This window comes from Ailuropoda melanoleuca, chromosome 20, assembly GCF_002007445.2.
Source record: "Ailuropoda melanoleuca isolate Jingjing chromosome 20, ASM200744v2, whole genome shotgun sequence".
Classification (NCBI taxonomy): Eukaryota; Metazoa; Chordata; class Mammalia; order Carnivora; family Ursidae; genus Ailuropoda; species Ailuropoda melanoleuca.
This window is the reverse complement of record NC_048237.1, coordinates 11,990,331-12,011,535: the sequence shown is the minus strand read 5'-3', so window position 1 is coordinate 12,011,535 and position 21,205 is coordinate 11,990,331. Positions and strand designations below refer to the sequence as shown.

Here is a 21,205-nt window from a genome sequence, read left to right as displayed (position 1 = left end):
AAGAAAATGAGTTAAAACACTTTTCATTTGGAGTTTTGGACATTTTATAATTCAGAGCAAGTGTTCTCAATCTTTTCATTTCAGTTTTTGATGGACTAACCATTGTCCATATGTCAGCCAGAGAGAAGACACTAATCAAGCTGACTGGTATCTTTCATTTAGTTAGGCAACCACATTTACTGGTCATAGAAATGTGCTAATAAGCACCTTGGGAAATTAGGAGAGGAAAATGGCGGTCTCATCCTCAAGTGTAAGTGAATGGAGTTGTCTCTGGGCTTTTGTGAAAGACTTTGGCCCTTCTTGGGCTCCTGGATTGTAAATTATTGGAAAGTAGGACCTTTTCTTCCATCTCCACGAGCATTTATTCTGTGCTCTGTAGACCACCACTTCCCCCAGGGAGCCCGGCTATCCTTTTTTCCTTCATTGTGGGGTAGGAGTGGATGTTTCTCGCCATTTTGCTTATAGCAAAAGTAAAGCTAAGTCAATTGTAAAGGTCTCTTCACATAACTTTATTTGACTCAGAAAGCTTAAGATTTTGCTGCAAGTAACACAAGGAAAAGGGTTATAAGTGACAATTGCAACGTTTGTTCGATATTAAGTTCTCTATTGTCATAAGCTGTGCTTCCCAAAAGAGTGTTGACAGTGTGCAGAGTGATGTCTCTGTGCAGTTATGAAAAAGGGAAACATTACAGAGATCAGTGAGCCTGCATCGTCTCTCCCGCGACAAAATAGAGTCCCCTGAATTTTCAAAGTGAGTTTTTGAAAGTCACGTATGTACTATCTTGAAAGCTGTAGTAAATGAAAAAAAAAATCCCCTAAAACAATAGACATATTTGGTGGAATTCTTGAGAGGGATGCGGTAATTTTATAACTGAGAAAACAAACATAAATATTTAAGGAATGATAAGCTCTCCCAGTGGAAATCTCTTCCCCTTCCCAACGCGGGTGTGCAATTGCCTGCAGGCGTTTCTAGTCAAAGATGCCACCTGCATCTCTCACCCGGTGAATATTCAGGAAGACTCTCAGTATTTCTGCTAATTTGTGTCTGTGTGATTAAGATTTATTGGAAAATTGTGCAATATCAGGATCAATAACTGGGGACTTTGGAACAGTAGCGGACATGCAGCAATTCCTCTGGTGGGATGGATGTGCAACCTGAAGAAAAGACACATCTCTCTGTCAATTAGGTTTTAGGTTCATGGCCTGAGAAAACAATGAAATCAGTCAGGTATTTAGCAAGGGGGAGGAGGATACAATAAAATCTCTCATAATGAATTTAGCACAATTTGCTTGGAAAGCGGACAGAGGCCAAGAGAGAATGGTTGTAGGGTTCAGATTCCTCCAAGATATTATAATAAATGGGCTTATTGACTGTGTCTCACAACAGCTATCTAGAATGTTTCCTTCTAATTGTACCGTAACCAAGGTCTTAAATAATAATTGGGAGCAGGATTTGGATGACAAAGAAAAAAAAAAAGCCCGCATATATATTTACGTTAATTTTTCAGGACATATTTTTGGTTCTTTATTTCTTATTTCTGGCTCGTCTTGTTTTCTGAGAAAACCTGCATATATCTCTAACTGGAAAACAGGGTAAAGGATAACTTGAAAAATGTTGTTTTCATTCCTTTACACTTGAATCTGCTCTGCCTTTGAGACACTTATGGGATGGAAGAAAAATCCTTTACACGGGACTCATAGATTGGACACTGTCCCCCCTCCCCCGAGGCTCCCTTTTACCCCAATCCAACCACCTCCCACCACCCGACTTGCCTTGGCAGTTAATGTTGGTCCTGAAGTGTTGCTATGACCTGACCCGTGGAGTAGCATCCTTGCCCTAGAGTAGCTGTTAAAGGAGAATTGGGGAAATGCCGGAAGGGCCCCCAAGGAGTTTAGCTTCCTGTGAAAGCTCTGCGCAGGAGCCCTGTTGGTTTTTGGTGTTTCCAGTTGCTCTGTGACGCACAAAGGAAGCTTTGAGTTCAGCGAGTCTTCGGGTATGTTTATTTCTAGGAGCCGGATCAGCACCGTTTCCAGGCCAGAGGCTCAATATCACTGTTCCAGCACCATGAATGGACACCGTCAGTAAACAGCCACCTGTGCTTCCAGGCAGATCCAAAGAGAATTTGGGCAGGTGCTGTCGGGGGGGGATCCACAATGGTGGTAACCATGTAGACTGGCCTGGTGCACATTCTCTTTTGCCCAAAAGGCTGAACAGAGAAAGACTCCCTTTCCTTTATAAAAGGGAATAGTAGGACTAGGGGTGGGCCAGAGAATTGCAAACAGCATTCCGCGAATTGCAGTGCTGAAAACAGGCCAAGTTCCCCATTATTGTACGGATGGAGGCGGCAACACATAAGGTATTGATGTAGCTGACTCGTTCTCTGTGTCAGCCTATCTCGACCTTGAAAAGTTCTGTCTGGGGGCTAATGAAACTGGGCTAAACTTAAGTAATAGGTCTCCAAGGTCTTGCCCCAGTGGCGTTCTTGAGCCAACTTGCACTTACCTGGGGAGAGCCAATTTTGTGCATATCTTTCCAACTGTGTGTTCAGTGATATCACGTTGGCAGCTGGGAATGGGCCACGAAGGGAGTACTGACACCATGAAGCTGTCAAAATCTACAAATCCAAGTTTTTACCTGCATACCATTGTCTTGAGCTCTTCCATTTTGAACAATTGGTCTAGTGTGGACTGAGGGATTCCCTTTCCCTTGAGCAGATCTGCCTTTTGCCTCACAATCCTTGCCACTCACCTCTACTCTAGTGCCACTCCTGCTTGCCTCTGCTTAAAGCTCTCCCTCCCCTCTTGATGCTTCCAGCACTTTCCATCTCCAACACTCTAGCAACTTCTGCCGTTTACCTGCCACAGGTCTGTTCACAGGAGGGTTTCCCTTAGCTGTCTCCTACATCAGCCTCCTCTCCACCCCCACTTTTGCAGACATCTGGGGGGCTTTTTTCCCCATGTTCAAAGAGTCCCAGCTGGGCTCTAACTCTCCGTCTTCTGTTTTCAGTGTCCATGGTCTTGTATGAGTGGAAGGCCCTTCTCCTGAAGGGATCCCAGATAAAGGCCACCTGTCAGAGAGGATCCCCCCAGCTGGTTTACAGAAGCAACTTTAAGTGGCCCCAGGGACATGAGCCCCCAGTGGAAGAGGCTCAAGCAACTACCAGGTGGGCACCATCCCCTTCGAGTTACAAGATACTAAGTCTGCGTCTGGCTTTTCTGGTGAATGTGGGTTTGCTTTTCTTTGTGAAGGTGAGTCGTCTTGATCTGGTGTGTGTGTCTGTGTAGGTGGGGGTGGGCATGGGGGAGATGCGCCAGAGAGGAGAGGTGGGCTGCCAGTCTCTGCTCACAAAGGCACTGGAAGAGTTGGCTGCATCATACCGGCCGGGTTAACCAAAGATCCACTAATTCTACTAATATGTGGAAGATTCTCTGTAGACAAAAAGATGAGTGGGGGGCGGGGCGCGGTGGTTGGGAATAGTAATGATAAAAAGGTGAAGATGAAGGAGCAGCTTTATATTCTTTCCCCGGAGGAGCCTTTCTGTCTTCCTGGAACATGTGTTGGTGTCCTAGACATGAGGAATTGGGAGTTTTTAAGCAAAATACTGTCTGCTGAGCAATGTAAATGCCATTCCACCTCACCGTTTCAGACATGTCGGTAATGACGCTGCTCACCAGTGCTCCACTGCAAGCGGAGTTTTGCTTTGAAAATACTCCGAGAACAGGATGAGTGGATAGTTGACATGTGGGTTCTAAACAGAAACATTTTCGTTTTTTATTAATATTGAATTAGCTCTCCCCACCGCCACTAAACAGACACTGAACCAGTAGTAAAAGAATACTGGAAGCAGGGAGGCTAAACTCTTAGCCTCTTCAGGGTACCTGCATGTTTTGACATGGGCTTGTGAATGAATGAATGAATGAATGATGACTTGGAATAGACATCACTGTTGTCAGCTATTCTAACACCAAACCTAGCAGGGAAAAAAAAAATCTCTAACCTTTAAATTAAGGTGGTAAAATTGTATATGTGTGTGGAGGGAGGGGGAAATAGATCTCTATGTCAAAATAGTTGCTCCTCTCTTAAAAAAAACTTGGAAACTCTGCTTGCTTTTGATTTAGTTTGGTCCTTTACATCCACCTGGGGTCATAACCTACCTACCTCCTTCCTCCTTCCCTCCCTCCATCTGTATCTCTCTTTTTCTTTCTTCTTTCTTTCTTTCTTTCTTTCTTTCTTTCTTTCTTTCTTTCTTTCTTTTTTCTTTCTCCTTCCTTCCTTCCTTCCTTCCTTCATTTTAGAGAGAGAGAGAGAGTAAATAGGGGGAGGGGCAGAGGGAGAGAATCCTCAAGCAGGCTCCCCACTGAGCGCGGAGCCCCACACGGCACTCGACCCCATGACCCACGAGATCCTGACCTGAGCTGAAACCAAGAGTCAGACGTCCCACCAGTTGAGCCACCCAGGTGCCCCCGTACCTACTTTTAAGTGCCATGAAATCAACATTTGGAGGAGCCTAATTCTTCACAAACACAGTTCCTCTACCGGAACTGTCACTTTTGTCTTTAGGTGAAAGCAAATGATATTTTAGGTGATCACAGTCCTAGGAAAATGATTAAGGCCTGCTGTCTTTTTATTCGAGCAGCTGGCTCCTTAACACCATAAATTACAGCATGCCTTGAAGCACAGGTTATGATAAACACAAGGATTTTTGACATCGGGACTAACAATCCTGTTCCTACATGTTCCAGATAATTGGACAGCAGACAATGCTCCTTTTCTTCCTTCTGATCCTCTGTATTGCTGTGGAAGTCTGAGCAAAATTGTGATAATTGCTGTGATTGTGGACTTAACATTCCGAGCTCGGCCGGGATGAGGAAAGAGTAGCAAGCTCTTCGTGGTTTTCCCCAAATCTGGTAAAACCTGGGCTTGACGGTGGCCTGTTTTAGCTGTTGGTGCTAAGTGCTATGAAGTTCAGTTTTTGAAAAACATGTTTACCAATGAATTCCTTCTACGGTGCCAAATTTCAAGCCACTGTTCCGTCTGCATTTGTCGCAAGGGGGCTTATCCACGCTCTTTGGGCTCCATTATGTGTGGCGTTCTAACCAGAGGCCCCCTGCTCATGAGAAGAGGCTATAAGGCAAAAGACACAAACTGTGGTTTGATGGGCTGTTTCTCCCTGCCCCACGCCTAAAGCTGTGTCCAGGGCCAACGATGTAATTTGTGGGGCTCAATGCAAAATGTAAAGGCAGGGTCCCTTGTTGAAAATTTATTAAGAATTTTAAAGCAGTAACAGCAAAGCGGTAAATCAAGCATGGGACCTTTTAAGCAAGGGGCTCTGCGTGACTCACAGGTCACAGGCCTGGAAAGAAGCTGGTCCCGCTCATCTCTGACTTTCCAAAATAAGTAGATGGGATAAGAAGGGAAGGACCGTCATCCTCCCCGACACAGTTGACAGCATATACCGAATGACCGTGGGGAAGAGGTGATATTCCATTGAGGGCCCAGAGATCCACTCCTCCTGCCCTTGGTGGAGAGGAGACAGAAGCCTGAGTGAATCATGGGGACGCCTTCGAGATCCTTCTGGTCCTCCGAGTGTATAAACTTGGAAGCCCTTATCCTGAAGAGACTCTAATTCTCAGATGCCACACTCTTCTTCATGACTCTCCACAAATTGGGAATCGTGGCTTTACCACTCAATAATGATTATGACCCAAGCCTGGCGATGGGTCATCTGAGACTCAGTTTCCTTGTCTGTGAAAAAGAGAGAATACCTCATGGGGTGTTTGTGAGGATTAAATTAAACACCAGATGTGAAGTGACGCTTAGCAGAGTTCCGGGCACACGGTCAACTCTCAATAAATGGGGTTATTATCGCTATTATTACGGTAACCCCTTGCTTTTGGAAAAGCGTGTGTAGGAGAAAAAAGCCCTCTTTGTGCACTACCCACACAGGCCCCGGGGTGACAACTCGGTTGAAGGCTTATGCTACCCCAGTAGGCCTTCTCTGACTCTTTTTTCCCCAGCTTCCTCCAGCTTAACTCTTTTCAAGTGTATAATCTTTTGAATATGATGAAAGTCCACACACTAACAAAGCCACTGCTGCCAGCAAGGTCACCCAAGGAGAGGCAGTCTTGTCCTCTGGGCATGCAGAACCACATGCATTTTTTCAGAGACTCGGGAGGCTTGCCGGCTGAGCTGAGCCCCGGCGGAGATTCCCTCCTCCGGCCTCTTTCCAAGCCAGGCCCCGGGAGTCTCTTCAACTCCTGCTTCAGCTTGGAGGGGTCGCCCAGGTCCACTTGAGGCTTTGTTGGTGACATCAGACCCTTTCGCATCAGACCCTGCTCTTCTGATCAGAGCAGCTGGGAGGCACTAGCTGGCGCTTTTGCAGGGAGGATGGAGTCTGCGTGTGGTCATTCCTCCTCTTGCCTCAGAGAATGGGGTTGGGCAGGGAGTCACTGACCTGAGTCCCGTCAGTGCAGAATTTTAGAGCTGACTCATTTGAAACCTTTCCAATGTCCATACTTGCTCCCTCAGGACTGAGAGACTCTCTTAGACCCGGCACACCTCCCCTCCCCCACCCTGCAGACCATGTGCGATCTGACCTCCCTGCCTCCAAAGCCTTCGGGATGCAGTCCTCAACAGGAGAGTGCTTTATTTCAGCAACCGGAGTGTGGTTTTCAATTATTTGCACGTTCGCTTTAGTCTTCAGGAGCAGATGAGCCGAGGACAGACTTAGTTGAGGGATCTTTGGCCAGAGCGGCTTTGTCAGAACAGAGAGGAAACTAGCGTTTGTCAAGCACCTTCTGGGTTCCTGGCACTGTACGGGGGTTGCCATTATTTCTTCTCAGGAGGTGGAAATTATTATCCCAATTTTCTGTCAGTGAAGGAACTGAGGCTGTTTCCATATGTTACCCGAACGCACCTAGCTGGTAAGAGGTCGAGGCAGCATTGAAATCCAATTCTGCCTTAGTTTCTCTCAGCTGTTGTCTGTCGCCTCCCCAGACTGGTGTCCTCAAAGAGGAACATTCATCCTCATGTGTGGGCACGCAGCTGCCAAGGCAGACATGCGTTGTGTGCACAGGCAAGGAGGGGCCGGGGAGGGCAGAGCTTGGTGGGCGGTACCAGGAGGGCACAGAAGTCCCCAGAGGGCTGTCTGCTGGCACTTGGCTCTCCTTAGAAGACAGAATGAACGTGGGGCCCAGAGAACCTTGGGTACTGCCTAGATGTATAGTTTCTGCCGTGATCAGCTGTAAGAGGAGAAGCAACTGAAAGTAAATACCAGGATAACCCACCACAGTTTATAAGTGGTAGAAAGAGGTTCCTAGAACCAGCTCTTTGAAATGTGGATGAAGGTGCTGAGCCAGATACCCCAGTGACATCTCCAGCAACATTGCCTTTGAGGCATCCTCGTTCATGGGGCTGGGACTTGCCCCATGGGGCTGGGACTTGCTGGTAGACATTCCTTGGGTAGCTTGGCATGGCAGCAGGCAGGTGTCATAGGAGACCTGGCCATGCCACCATGGAACAAGGTTCGCTCTGCTTAAGAAGGCTTCTACTAAGACCCACTCCAGACTCCTCCCATTAATGGGAGTGGTGGCCCCTGGCTCCAGATACCTCCCAGGGTGAGACCCTTGGACTGGGCAACTGACCGGGCTGCTGTAGGCGGAAGTCCCTAGCACATTTTAGCTGTTCCGTGGTTCTCCCAGGGCGGGGATGAGCCTGATAGAGGGTGGGAACATCAGTGGGACTTAGGGGTGATAGCTCTTTATCCCTGACCTCCCTGATGATGACAGTCTCCCTATTATACACACTCATACTACAAGGAAAATGGTGTCACAATTTGTAACGCTTTGAGTGATGTATCTTCCACTCAGTCTGCTTTTGCTCATCACTGATTCTCAATGCTTAGTACATTGCCTGCCACGTACAGCAAGTGTTCAGATAAATATTTCTCCAGTGAATGAATTAATGAAAAGTTTTAGAAGTACTGGAGGGGAAGAAAGTGCTTTGGAAATAGTTTAGCTCTGCCTTTTTCGGTTCTGCTGATTGAATACATGACAGATACCATAATTATTGGAGTTCCAGATAAGAATCCAGAAAATGCTATTTTTTTTTTTTTGCAGTGTCATAGGAAGACAACCTTTGTTCCTCTTCACTGGTTCGTGATATGCTTGTCTTTGAATGAAATGAGGCATGGGGGCAGTCAACATGCCCTTTTGCCCTGGCCCTGGACTTACAGCTACAGGTCCCCTGTTGGAGGGAGGAGAGTTATCAGGGAACAGCCAAAAGAAGTAAAACAGATCTTCAGGCTCTTCATGGGGATTCAAGGTCAAGGAAAACGTTGGGGGGTGGAAAGTAGGAAGATTTGGAGGTTGTCTTTGTGCTTTGAGGATATCTGAAAGGCTAGCTTGACCATAACACCCCTTTTTATTAGCCTAATTGGAGGTTGACAAATTTCTGTGTTTATGAACATAGAATTCGAGAATTTTGGTTAAGATCTGACTCTTGAGGAAGTATAACAGTATAGACATTTTCCCAGGAGAGGAGGGCATGAAGCGTGAGTGCCTTCACAGCATGGAAGCATGGAAGCATGAATCGTTTTGCTAAGTTAGCCAGCTCTTACTGACTGAGTTGAGGTCTTCCAAAGGCCAGAAGGAACATGATAGGCGAAGGTGAAAGGAGATTGGAGTGTGGGGAGTTCGGGGCTGGTGGGAGTTGGGAGGAGACGTTTTGAGGAGGGTGGTCTCATGGAACATTCCTGTGGGGTCAAGTAGGGACTTGGCAGAGAAATATTGTCAGGGTTCCTGCAAATACCTGTGTACACTCAAGCTAGATATTTGAGGGGGAGTTTAATAAAGAGGCTGTTTCAAATGTGTGATCAGGGTATGGGCAAATCGAACCAGGGACAGCATAGTACCTTGGGACAAATACTAATAAGGAGCCAGCTGCTCCACTCCCGGCCTGATGGAGCAAGGGGACAGAGCAGTTACTGGACCCTGGTAAGGTAGCTGTAGGAGAGACCACTTAAAAACTGTGGTGGATTAAATGGAATCAAAGTCTAAAATTCTTTGATACTCCTTTCATCAGGACTGGGGGCTGTGTTCTCTCCCCTTGAATCAGAGGGGCCTCTGTGACTGCTTTGACCAAGAACATGGCAGAAGTGATGTGGTGCCAGTTTCTAGGCTCAGGCCTTGGCAGCTTCCATTTCCGTGCTCTTGGACCACTCACTTCGCTGGGAGGAAGTCTAACGGCCCCACGGAGAGGCCCACCTGGAGAGCTCAAGGCCTCTGCTAGCAGCCCTGACTAGGCTCACCCAAATGACAACAAGCACCAACTTGCCAGCCATCTTGGAAGTGGATTCTCTAGCCCCAGTCAAGCTGCCCCAACTTACGCCACATGGAACAGAGTTGAGTCACCTCGCCAAGCCCCGTCCAAATTATAGGTTCATCAATAAAATAAGTGATTGTTAATTGTTTGAGGTTACTGTTTGAGGTAGGTTGTTACCTACCAATGGATACAGGAATATATATGTATGGCCTCAGTAGAAAGACTCAGATAACTCAAGGGAACCTGGCGGGACAAACACTCTGGCCTCTCTCTCCCCCTGCCTCCTTATTTACTGCCAGTGACCTCCAGCGGATGAACCCAAGGAAAGCCAGAGGACAAGGAATCTATCGATACTGTCCTTCTAGGTCAGTACCCTGGGAGAAGCGTGAATGGAGGGAGGGACAGTTGGAAGTCATCCAGCACAGGCACCAGGCAATTTGAAGTCGATTTCATGGTGTTAATCCCGTTTGATAAAACTCAACTGCTCAACCTAGCAGGACACAAACCTTGAAAGACAAAGGCCAGTATCAGTTTTGGAAGGTAGCCAGGTATATGACCAATAAGCCAGAAAGGAGAAAAATTTGCCTAAGACTCAGGCTCTAAATTGTGGTGACACCCTATGAAAGTTGGCCCTTCAGAATCTGGAAAAGGCTGGGGCTGAGCAACTCATTCCCTAATTTCCTAAATGGCCACCTGAGGGGAGCCCTGGGGAGACAGTGGAAGAACTGGATTTGCCTTTATGTCCCATAAAATTCCAGAGAAATTGGAATCATCTGGCTAAGGAAGAGAGAGCTACCTTCCTAGACTTGGAAGCCCCAGAGAGGCAGGGCTGACCTGGGCATGATCAAGACTGATACGACCTTGCTAGTCAGAGGCAGATGGCCACGACCCGGTCCCTGGAGCAGTGGGCAGAGAGGGAGGAGTCTTCTCAGATATGCCTTTAGGAGGGAGGAGGGCTACTCCCTGGGCCTCAGGGCCAGCCCCCAAACCAGCGTGGCACTAGCGATGTCTTAAGAGGAAATTTGCAAAACCAAGTGAGTGGAAGCTCTGGAGAGTTCCTCTAGCTGAGAGAGAGGTGGTAGAATGTGATGATTAGAGCTGGGGTTCAGGAGGCTAGCTACCTCGATTCAAATTTTGACTCTGCCTCTTGCTAGCTGTGTAACCCTGTTTAACTCCTCAATGACTCAGTTTTCGTGTCAGTAAAATGGAGATGCTAGTAGATCTCTATAATGTGCCGTTTCTGTGAAGGATAAATGAGCTCGTGCCCCACACTCAGGGAAACAGTAGAACGAGGTGGTTTAAGAGCACAGGCTCTGAAGCCAGGCGGCCGGATGTGGATTCTGACTCCACCACTGACGGTACGCATGAGGTGGGTCAAGTTATTGAGTTTCTCTGCGTGGTGTCCTGTTTTATGGGGGGAATAACAGCACCTCCTTTGTTTGGCTGTCATGAAGACTAATGAGTTAATCTAGGTGAAGGGTTTGCAGTGGGTGGTAGCTGCACTTAGCGAGCATTTCCTTAGCGGTGATGACCATGATGGCCGCCCCGTCCCAACGAGACCGCACGCTTGGGGCCTACAGCAGTAACCCAGCATGAATATTGGCGTCCTGCTGGGAGCACGAGCTAGAGGGAGAACCCCAGGAGCTCAGTTCAGATTTATCAGGACCTACGGCCCGGCCCCTGCATGGGAGTCTCCGTGGGTGGTCGAGCTGTTTCCTCAGGTGATGGTCACACTGGCCTCTTTGCATTTTGCTCTGTTCCAGTCTTACCTTAGCTTCTAGGCTGTCTGTCCACCAAAGACATTATCCCCCTACGGCTGCCCCCAGCAGCGTTCTGAGACCTGGCTGGGTGGTGACTGGTGGCTCACGGGGAGCCGGCTTCTGCCCTGGGGCCTGCTTGTGGAAACAAAGCAAATGAAAAATGGTCGCAATAAAGAAGGCTGCTCCTGGTAGACAATGCTTCTTTGTTTCTGGGTAAATGATACGGCTTAGGCCTCCTACCAAGGCGTCTGAAATCGGAGCAAGCTGGTTCTCTTTCCAGCTTCTGGAAGCCACTTGTGATATTGCTACTCTCCTGTGCCTCAAGTATAGCCTTCCTGAAGACCCTGCCTTTTAAAGGCCTCAGCATGATTCGCCTGTTCCCGTGTGGCTTGCTTTGATAGACAGACACAGGGGCTACTGGTAAATATTCCAGAGCAGCACGAGGCAGGAGAGAAACCGTGGTCACGGCCCAGGCTGCCAGGCTGGGGGAAGTCACATTAGTGGTGAACCTCTTGGGGCCTCTTTTTGCAAAAATGAAGGTAACCTTAACTGACTTGAGGAAATATCCCGAGGCTAATGAAATCCTTGGAGAAAGAGCCAAGGACTATCAGGTGATGGTATTTATTGTGTTGACAGAACAGTAATGCTCATTAGATCCTCTGATTTTAAGGCCTGAGGGCTGGTCATCCCCAGGTGGACGGTTCTTCCTGCCTCGACTCCTCCCTCCCATCCCAGTCCTTCCCTGAAGCTCGGGCGGATTCTCAGGAATGGTTGCCCCTCGGACTGGCAGAGGGGCAGGAATTCTGGGAAGAGGGCTATTCCAGGAGCCTGGCCTGCCCCTGAGATACAGTGAGGTGAGTCCTGAGAGCCCGAAGATCGGCTGCCCCTCTGCTCCTCACCCGGGCTGACCTGCAAAAGCCTCCACCCACAAGTCAGGCCCTGTTTCTTCACTCTGCCCTGTCCGTAAAGTACCTTGCCTCCTGAGAGGCCGGAGCTACTGTCCCCGTCTCCATCTCCCATATGGCGGGATGAAAGCGGTGGCACAAGGTACAGCAGACAGGCTGACAATTTGTCGCGTCCACCAGAAGAGCCTGGCCGCACAGTCAAGCCGTTCTGGTCAACTGCGGTTTCTGCAGGTAAAGTTGTCAGTCCGCCACCAGAGGGTGCCCACAGAGCTCTCTGAAAATGACCCAAACCCGAGGAAGGAGAGGAGAAAGACGATTTCCAGTGTCCGTGAGACGGAGGCAAAGTACAGCTCGCCCGCACCTGACGTGACCAGATGCTCGGGCCAGCGAAGGAGCCGGGAGTCTGCTGGGGGAGGGGAGCCGGGGTGGGAGCCTTAGAAATTACCTGAATGGTAGCTGTTAAACAAGTTGCTTCTTGATTCTCAATTGGCAACTGCCGTTGCACTTTGAGGATTGGCGCAGGGCACATTTTCATTCCTTGGCAAAACTCCCTTCCCCACCCTTTCCCCATCCTTGTGTACAAAGGAAATGCAAATACATGTAAATATTAGCCTAAGCCGCAGGCTTCTTGGAAGGTAAGGCTGTTGCCCCTGCTGCTGCTGCTGCTTTAAAAAAAAAAATCCTATAATGCGAGTGAAAGGACAGATTTTCTGAGCCACTGCTCCTGCACCAGGGTGAGGCCTCTGAGAGAAGAAACGGTGAAGCCATGGTTCTCTGAAGACAGGGCCTTGTGCGCAGCGTGCCTGGAATGAGAGGAGCGACGGGGCCTGGCAAGCAGCCTGGGTCTGGCCTCCCTGGGTCTCCAGGGCCTGGTACGATGACTGGCACACAGTAGGTGCCCGTGGAGGTTTGTTGAATGAGTGAGCGAGTGAATGGGGAGTAAGCTGGAGTGGGTGGCTCGAGGCCTGGGCTGGCTGGGAGCTTTCACCAGGGTGAGGGGAGAGCTGGGAAAGGGGTGAGGGTTGGTGGTGGCGGCGGGCGTGGGGTGAGCAGTATGGAAGGGTGACTTGCCAGGGAGGAGAGGTCCCACGTTCTGGTTTGCCTCAACCTCAAGCCTTTCCTGTGGACGTCCAAGACTCCAGAACGAAATGTTTTGACTTTATCCCATATAGCTGGCCCCATTCATTCGTAAAGTCTATTTATTTACAGGGATGGAGCAGCGGTGGGGACCCTGGCAGTTACCCTGTGTCCCCACCCCGGGGACCCCAGTCCTCTTTAGCCGTTCCTTGGTGAACTGGGGATGTAAATGTTGGAGAAAGTGAGCATACTATTAATACTGGGCAAGGCTTTGGCTCTCCGGAAACCCAGCTAGTGTGGAAATGGGCTAGGCACTGGATGCTGGGTAACTGGGCCATTGATCCCTCTGGACAAGTGTGGGCAATATGTGTGTATATACTATGTGTGTGTGTGTGTGTGTGTGTGTATGTGTATGCATGTGTGACTCTGCAAGCATGAGAATGGGTTGCAATAAAGCCTTGCCCTTGATGTCACAAATTACCGCAAACTGGGCGGCTTGAAAGAACAGAAATGTATTCTTCCACAGTTCTGGAGGCTAGAAGTCTGAAATCAAGGTGTCGGCAGCGATGGTGTCTGCTGGGGGCTCTGGCGGAGAATCTGTTCCATGCTTCTCTCCTACCTTCCAGTGGCTGTCAGTAATCCTTGGGATCCCTCTGCTTCTAGATACATTGTTTCCATCTCTGCCTTTGTCTTCACATGCTATTCCACGGTCTCTACAGTTCTGTTTCTGTCTCTTATAAGAATACTTGTCATGGGATTTAAGGCTCACCCTAGTCCAGGATGATCTCATCTAAAGACCTTTACCTTAATTACATCTGCAAAGGCCAAATAAGGTTATATTCTGAGGTTCTGGATGGATAGATCTTTGGGGGAACAGTACAAAGAAGATACAAATGTGTTTATTGCTGGATTACCCCCCTGGTGGACCACCCATGTGCTTAAATAGGAACAAATAGGGGTGCTGAGAGCCAAAGAGATTGATTTTGTTTTTGAAAGAATTTGGTATTTCAAAAAAGAAATGAAGTCCTTGTGGAAAAAATATGATTTAGGATTGTTTTAAGTTCTAATTTCATATTGAAATGGGAGAAAGAAATCATACTTCCACTGCCTGGGGTCTCTAAAGGTGTTAAGGGAATTAGTGAATTATACATAGGTCAGTATGGTGAGAAGGTAGAATGTGAAAGAGTGTTGTTGTTGTTGGTCGTGGTGGTGGTGGTTTTATTCTGTGTGGTGTCTTGGAGTTATTGAGGCCACTGGTGACCTTAGCAGGAGAAACCACCATATTGTTTACCATCAGGGGGTTGGGGTTGAGGATTGAATGGAGGTGAGGAGACTGTTCGTGTGGCTATCTTCTTGCCAAGAGCTTGATTGTGAAGTGAGAGAAAAGATTTAGTGGTCTCAGAGACGTGGTCTGTGACCTTAGAAGGCTAATTAATAATCTGCCATTTGTGCTTGCTGCAATTAGCTTGAATTGCTGCCAGAACTTCTCAGGGATGGTATCCACTGGTGACGTCTCTTAAATAGTGCAAACGGAGGTTGCTAACCAGGCCCAAAGCTTCCCCCCAGGTGCCTTCGCGTCCTGGGTAGAGCAGCACTTGAGCCCCGAATTCAACAGCTTGACCACTTCATCGCCACACCAGTGTCCTCTGTGTCCTTTGCACGGCTGTTTCCCCGGCCAGCGTGCTCTTCGACCTCCATCACCTGCTTATCTGTTAAAGCTCAGCTGGAATATTCCCTGTTTGTTCTACCCTTCCCCCATGATGTTCCTCAGTCTTTAGAACCCCCACAGCACCCTTAAATTGGGGACATAGCATTTATCATGGTACTATGGAATTCCTAAATTTTCTGCCTCTTCCATGACATCATTGAGATCAGGACCCCTGTCTTTCCTTTTCCCGGTCCTCAGCTCCTCACACAGAACTGGGTATTTAGTATGAGTTCAATAAATGTTTACCGAATAAATGAGTTTGCGGTTAATACATTACCATTCAAACAGTGAGTATGTCTGAGGGAGAACACTGTTGGATGTCTGGCAAAGGAATGCAGCCAGGAGAGAGAAAGGGAGGGAAATGGGGCACTCATTAACAGCATCCATTACCTACTTCATTGCTACTTGAATCCAGGTTTTGTGCAGGTATGTGCGTTCTTCCAAGCAGCCGTGGCCTCAGAGGAAACTCACCCTTCCTGGGCCTCATTGGGTGGGTCTGATTGGACTGCAGGTAATCACATTCCTGTGGCCAGAGGTTGATTTGGGAATGGGCATTACACCCAATTCTGGCCAGCGAGACATGGGAGACTTCTGAGAAATGTTTTCTTGCTCCTAAGAGAACAAAAGAGATGTTGTCTCTTCTTTCTCAGGGTGTTGTCATGTCTGGAGGGGAGAGCTCGCATTACTGAAGCCATCTTGCCATCAGTTTGAGATGGAGCAGATGCCCGAGGATGGCCGAGCAGAAAGATGGTAAGACCCTGCATCTGTGATCACATGGCTGGGCCACTAAACTGCCTACCCAACCCCCTGTCCCTTAAGAATTACAGTTATCGCAATGGATGCATTTCCTTATTGTTTAAAGATGCTTGGATCTGTTTTTATGACTTGGAGCCAAAAGCATCCTAACTGAAACAACTTGCCATATAATAAATATTCATCAAATATAACTCGGTTTTAAAGTGATGGCCTTAGAAACAAAAGAGCGTGTTCCCCGAGACCCTGTCATGCACTGGGATTTGGAAAAGTAAAATATGATATTCCCGTGGTCTTCTCCTTATAGGCCCAAGGTTATTTCATTTATTTGCCTATGTCAAAATTTCTTTCTCTGGAAGATTAAGAAAAAATTGGTCATGAGCTATCTGAGGGAAAGCAAACAAAATAATAAGACGCAGAGAGGAAACCTTGTTGCTTTGGGGAGATATATAAGTAAAGCTTTAAAAACTGTGTACAATTAATTTTATTTAAGTTCTAAAACATTAAAATAGGGTACCACTGGCTCATAAACTGAGAAATTAAACAGAATCAATGTCAAGAAGTAGAACCCAAAACATACAGGGAGTTAGCATATAATAAAGGTCTCATTTCAAATCAGTGGGGAAAACTAGATGTTTTATCAACGGTGTTTGGACAATATGGCAGCCAGCTATCACAACAAATGCATAAATAAAATTGGAGTCATAGGGGGCGCCTGGGTGGCACAGCGGTTAAGCGTTTGCCTTCGGCTCAGGGCGTGATCCCAGCGTTGTGGGATCGAGTCCCACATCAGGCTCCTGTGCTATGAGCCTGCTTCTTCCTCTCCCACTCCCCCTGCTTATGTTCCCTCTCTTGCTGCCTGTCTCTATCTCTGTAGAATAAATAAATAAAAATCTTTAAAAAAAAAATTGGAGCCATACCTCACACTTTACCAAAGGAATTCGAAATGGGTCAAAGATTTTATTTTTTTTTTATTTTTTATTTTTTTTAAAGATTTTTTATTTATTCGACAGAGATAGAGACAGCCAGCGAGAGAGGGAACACAAACAGGGGGAGTGGGAGAGAAAGAAGCAGGCTCATAGCAGAGGAGCCTGACGTGGGGCTCGATCCCATAACGCCGGGATCACGCCCTGAGCCGAAGGCAGATGCTTTAACCGCTGAGCCACCCAGGCGCCCCTGGGTCAAAGATTTTAAATATAAAAATGTGAAACCATAAAAATATGAAAAGACATATGGACTGTTTTCTTTTTGTAATTTATGACCAAAGAAAACCTTATAAAATATGACACAAATTATAGCAGTTATAAAATATTGAAAAATTCAACCATATTTTTAATAATGTACATGCAAAAACAACCATAAGGGGAATCAAGTCATTGGACAACTGGGAAACATATTTGCAATTCATTGCTCCATAATCAGTAAGAAAAAGACCAACAGCACAATACAAAAGTGGGTAAAGGATATTGTGTTAGGTGACATGGATTGGCAATTCGGCAGTATCTATCAAAATTACAAATATATATAATCTTTGATCCAGTGATTTTACTTATAGGAATTGTTTATAAAATTCTATTAGTAGCAATTCTGTTAAATTACAACATATTCCTAGATGTGGAAATCACTTGTTGAACAAGGTTATTCATTGCAGCATTGTTTGTAGTATCGAAAAATTAGAAATAATGGAAGTGATCACTAACCAGAGATTGCTTAGACAAATGATACTGTGTTCATATAATGGGTTATTACTCATCATGGAGAAAGACTGAGGAGCTCTTTGTGTACTGGTGTGTAGTGAACTCTGCTATATAGTAAGTAAAAAAGTAAGGAATGGAACAGAATGGTGGGTTACTATTTGTGTAAATAAAGGACGGTGAGAGGTGGGGTGTCTGGGTGGTGAAGTCGGTTGGAAGAGTCCTGATTTCCACTGGGGTCCTGATGCGGTCATGGGATCGAGCCCGGCATTGGGCTCCATGCTCAGCATGGAGTCTGCTTGAGATTCTCTCTCCTGTCCCCCTCCCCCCAAATCAATCAATCAATCTTAAAAAAAAAAAAAAGATGGTGAGAGGTGCCTTGCACAAATTTACTTATATATTTCTGCAAGGAAACATAGGAAATCAGTGACACTGATGCCTGTAGAGGGGAACTGGAGGGCTGGAGCATGTGGGGGAGGGAGGTCTCACTGTGTAAAATTGTATGCCTTTAACTTATGAACTATGTGAATAGATTACCTATTCCAATTCTAAAACAAATAAATTAGACTTAAAAAGGTATTTGAAAAGCAAGGAGGAGAGTTAGAAAAACTCTTAATGCTTTCAAAATGAAAACTAAAAATGAGGAACTGTAAATCTAATTTAATAAATGTAGGACACCCATACCCAGCATCTCCAACTTCTTCAGCTCTCTACCAAACTCAGATAGGCTGGGGTTTGATTTGCCAGCCCTAAGTCCCCTCCCTACCGCTTCTCATTCCTCCTGCCCCAAGGTCAAGCTCTCTGCTGGGGATTCACCTCTATGCTTCTGCCTTCTTCATACCCAGGGCAGAGCACTAAGCTGAGGGCATCCTACTTTCCTCTGCTGGGTACAAGTGATGGGTACAATTGTTTGAAGGGTGGGTGAGCAGTTGAGACACTTGATTTTGGAAAATTAGACCGAGGCAGAAGAAAATGAAAGCAAGTCAGAGTAGGAGGTTTTCACCCGCCAAGTACTGTAACAGGGTGGGTGAGAGGAAATGATAATAAACCGTGGAAAGGCGACCCACCTACTTTTCACACTTCGGCTGAATTTTTCTCTTCCCAGAGTTCTATAGTTGATGCTTTATTAACATCAGAGGGGATTTGATGACTTGTAATATTCAGTCCCGACTATTGAAATGAAAAGGATAGAAAATGAAAAGTATGGAAAATGAAAATCAATTGCATTCTTTAATTTTAGTCATCCCATTCCTGGAGCATATTGAATACTACTTTGGGTTCTTTCATTGTTCAGGTTATTAATAACAAAGAACCAAAGTATTTCACATTCCTAAAGAGTCTTTCATCTCAAAGGAGCCAATGTAATTCACTAATTCAGTTACCTGAACTACATTTGGTAATTATTTGAGGATCACTTCACCCAGGGGTGAATTTCAACGAGTTGTGTGACACAGCCAACAGTCACTTCATTCTCCAGTCAGTGCGAAAGAAAAATGAATAGCTAATGGGGATGTCCTCCTGAAGGATTTGCCCAGTGAAAACTTCAGGGAGATGGATGCTGAAAGAATGTAATTAACTGCCCGAAATTAGTACCTCCACTCTTACTCAGGGTTTCCTGACCTCTTTACTAGAGTCAGGGTGGAGAGGTGTCTTATCTCAGAATGGGGCTCTCTAGCAGCCAGGAGACCTGTGAGCAGCAGTCACTCCATTGCTATATTTTTTTTTGAGTGGTTATAAATGGTATTGTATTTTTAATTTGTGTCCACATATTCAGTGTAAGACTATAGAAATGCAATTAATTTTTCTATTGCTACAATTGATTTTTGTGTGATGATCTTGTATCTGTGATCTGGCTGAACTTACTAGTTTGGGGAATGTTTTTTTCAGATTCCTGGGGATTTCTATGTAGACTATGATGGCATCTGCAAATAGGGGCATTTTTAGCTCTTACTTTCTTATCTGTAGCCTCTATTTTCTTTTCTTGCCTTATTGAGCTGGCTAGATCACAGGAATAGCAGTGGTGAGAGCAGACAACTTTTCAGACCTCTTTACCTTGTACCTGATCTTTTTTTTTTTTTTTTAAGATTTTATTTATTTATTTGACAGATATAGAGTCAGCACAAGAGGGGGGAATGGCAGAGGGAAAGGGAGAAGCAGGCTCCCCGGAGCCCGACGCGGGGCTTGATCCCCAGACCCTGGGGTCGTGACCTGAGCCAAAGGCAGACACTTAACAGACTGAGCCACCCAGCCACCCCCACTTGTGCACGATCTTAGGGGAAAAACATTCAGTCTTTTACAATTTGTTAGCTATAGGTTTTTTGCTGATGTTCTTTATCAAATCGAGGAAGTTTCCTGCTATTCCTAGTTTTCTGAGAGTTTTGAAATCATGAGTAGGTGTTGAATTTTTATCAAATGTTTATTCTGTATCAGTTGATACGGTCACAAGGGATTTTTTCTCTTTATTGATGTGGGTGACTATATGGATTAATTTTTGAACATTGAACCAGACTTGTATCTGTGACTAGCAGTTATTCTAATACCACCTATTTTAAAGTTCATTTATAAGGAATAGTGTCTCAGTTATTTGACCCTGAGGGGTTGGGGGAGAAGAGAAGTTAAGTAGCTGGAGCTTTTCCAGCCAAGGGCATGTGGCTTGATCCACTTTACTGAATCTAGTAAGTCTCCTTTCTCTTTTCCATCTACTCTGCTATTACCCAGAGGTCGGGAAATTGCCGGCAGTATGACACCTGCCCATTACCCTCGAGGCTGGTCATTAGAGAGTGTAACATGGAGTCTGGCTGCTGTGAAAGCTTATGTTTGTGGGAACATGTTCATTAGCTGCTGCTGTGTCAGAAAGAGTGAGCTCCCGATTCCCTTCTGTACGGCAGACAGCATGTGAGTGCATTTGAATGGCAGAAGGTAAATCGTATCTAAAATCCTAGTGGAGAAGGAGTCAGGAAGATAGGGTTTTAAGTCTTCCAACCCCTGTGATCCAGGCAGGAGTATAGAAAAGAGGCAGAAATAGATGCAGAGGGCCAAGAGATGAAATTGAGCATTCCCATCTGCCTCACTGAATCTGATAGGAAACAGACCTTCCGTCTACTCTTCTTAATTACTCTGCAAATTCTTCTCTTTAATTTTAATGTCATCTTTCCTCTTTTATTTCCCTCATCATCAGTCAAAAACCTACTCAGAAGGATGCATTTGCAAAGGTGGAGTTGGCGTGGAAAACAGAGAGGTACGATGCAATGCGATAGGATATCTGCTATTTTAATGACCTGTTTGAATGAGGTGTGCTTGTGTAGAGATGTTTGAGAAGATGAGAAAGAAAGAAAAGCAGACAGAGCTTAACTATTTCCAGAAGAGTCTAGATTTTGGCAGCTGGGAGTGGTCTGAATGGGCACATATGTAGCCTGGAGATAGTGTGCAGAGTGAGCAAGCATTAATTAAGGACAGGGCTCATGAGCCTGGGGGCTCAGCAATGGGACATGACCCCAACGAAGTGAGAGGAACAGACGGGCAATGATCATGTTCAGAGAAACAGAGCCAAGGACTTGAGTAGGATAAGCTGCAGCTTGATTGGCGAGTCAAAGTTGAAATCAAGTCGGTTGGGAAGGAGAATTTGGAGTTAGGGGCTGGGACGGCTCCAGGACCTCTGGTGGAGTGGGTACCGGTCCTCAGCCCTCCGCAGCTGCTTATTATTTGAGGTGGCATGGTGTGCAGAGGAGCCTTCTATAACCAACAAGCCTTGTGTGTATTACATTTGGGGATTTGAAGCGATTTCTGTGGATGGATGAGGGGTTCAGCCAGATGGATGCTGATTTCCAAGATCCCAAGATCTTCATAGTTTAGCTCTTTCTCCAAGGCCCGGGTAAGATGTTCTGCTAAGAGATAGCATGATTAGAAGTCAGTTGTGTGAAACTACCTGCCTCCCTTCCCTTCCCTTCCCTTCCCTTCCCTTCCCTTCCCTTCCCTCCCCTTCCCTC

At 46.4% G+C, this 21,205-nt stretch overlaps 1 long non-coding RNA gene across 4 annotated transcripts in view; it reads left to right on the top strand.

Moving 5' to 3' along the window:
- Window positions 1-12,435: 12,435 nt before the first annotated feature.
- LOC109490560 overlaps window positions 12,436-21,205 on the top strand; it is a 124,419-nt gene continuing 115,649 nt past the window's right edge. For 3 of the 4 annotated variants that reach the window (XR_004622128.1, XR_002143890.2, XR_004622129.1), the window contains exons 1-2: window positions 12,437-12,878; window positions 15,423-15,522. This is a non-coding gene — a long non-coding RNA (uncharacterized LOC109490560). Of the gene's footprint in view, window positions 12,879-15,422; window positions 15,523-21,205 lie in introns of all 4 variants that reach the window. The other variant, XR_004622130.1, reaches the window with a different exon arrangement.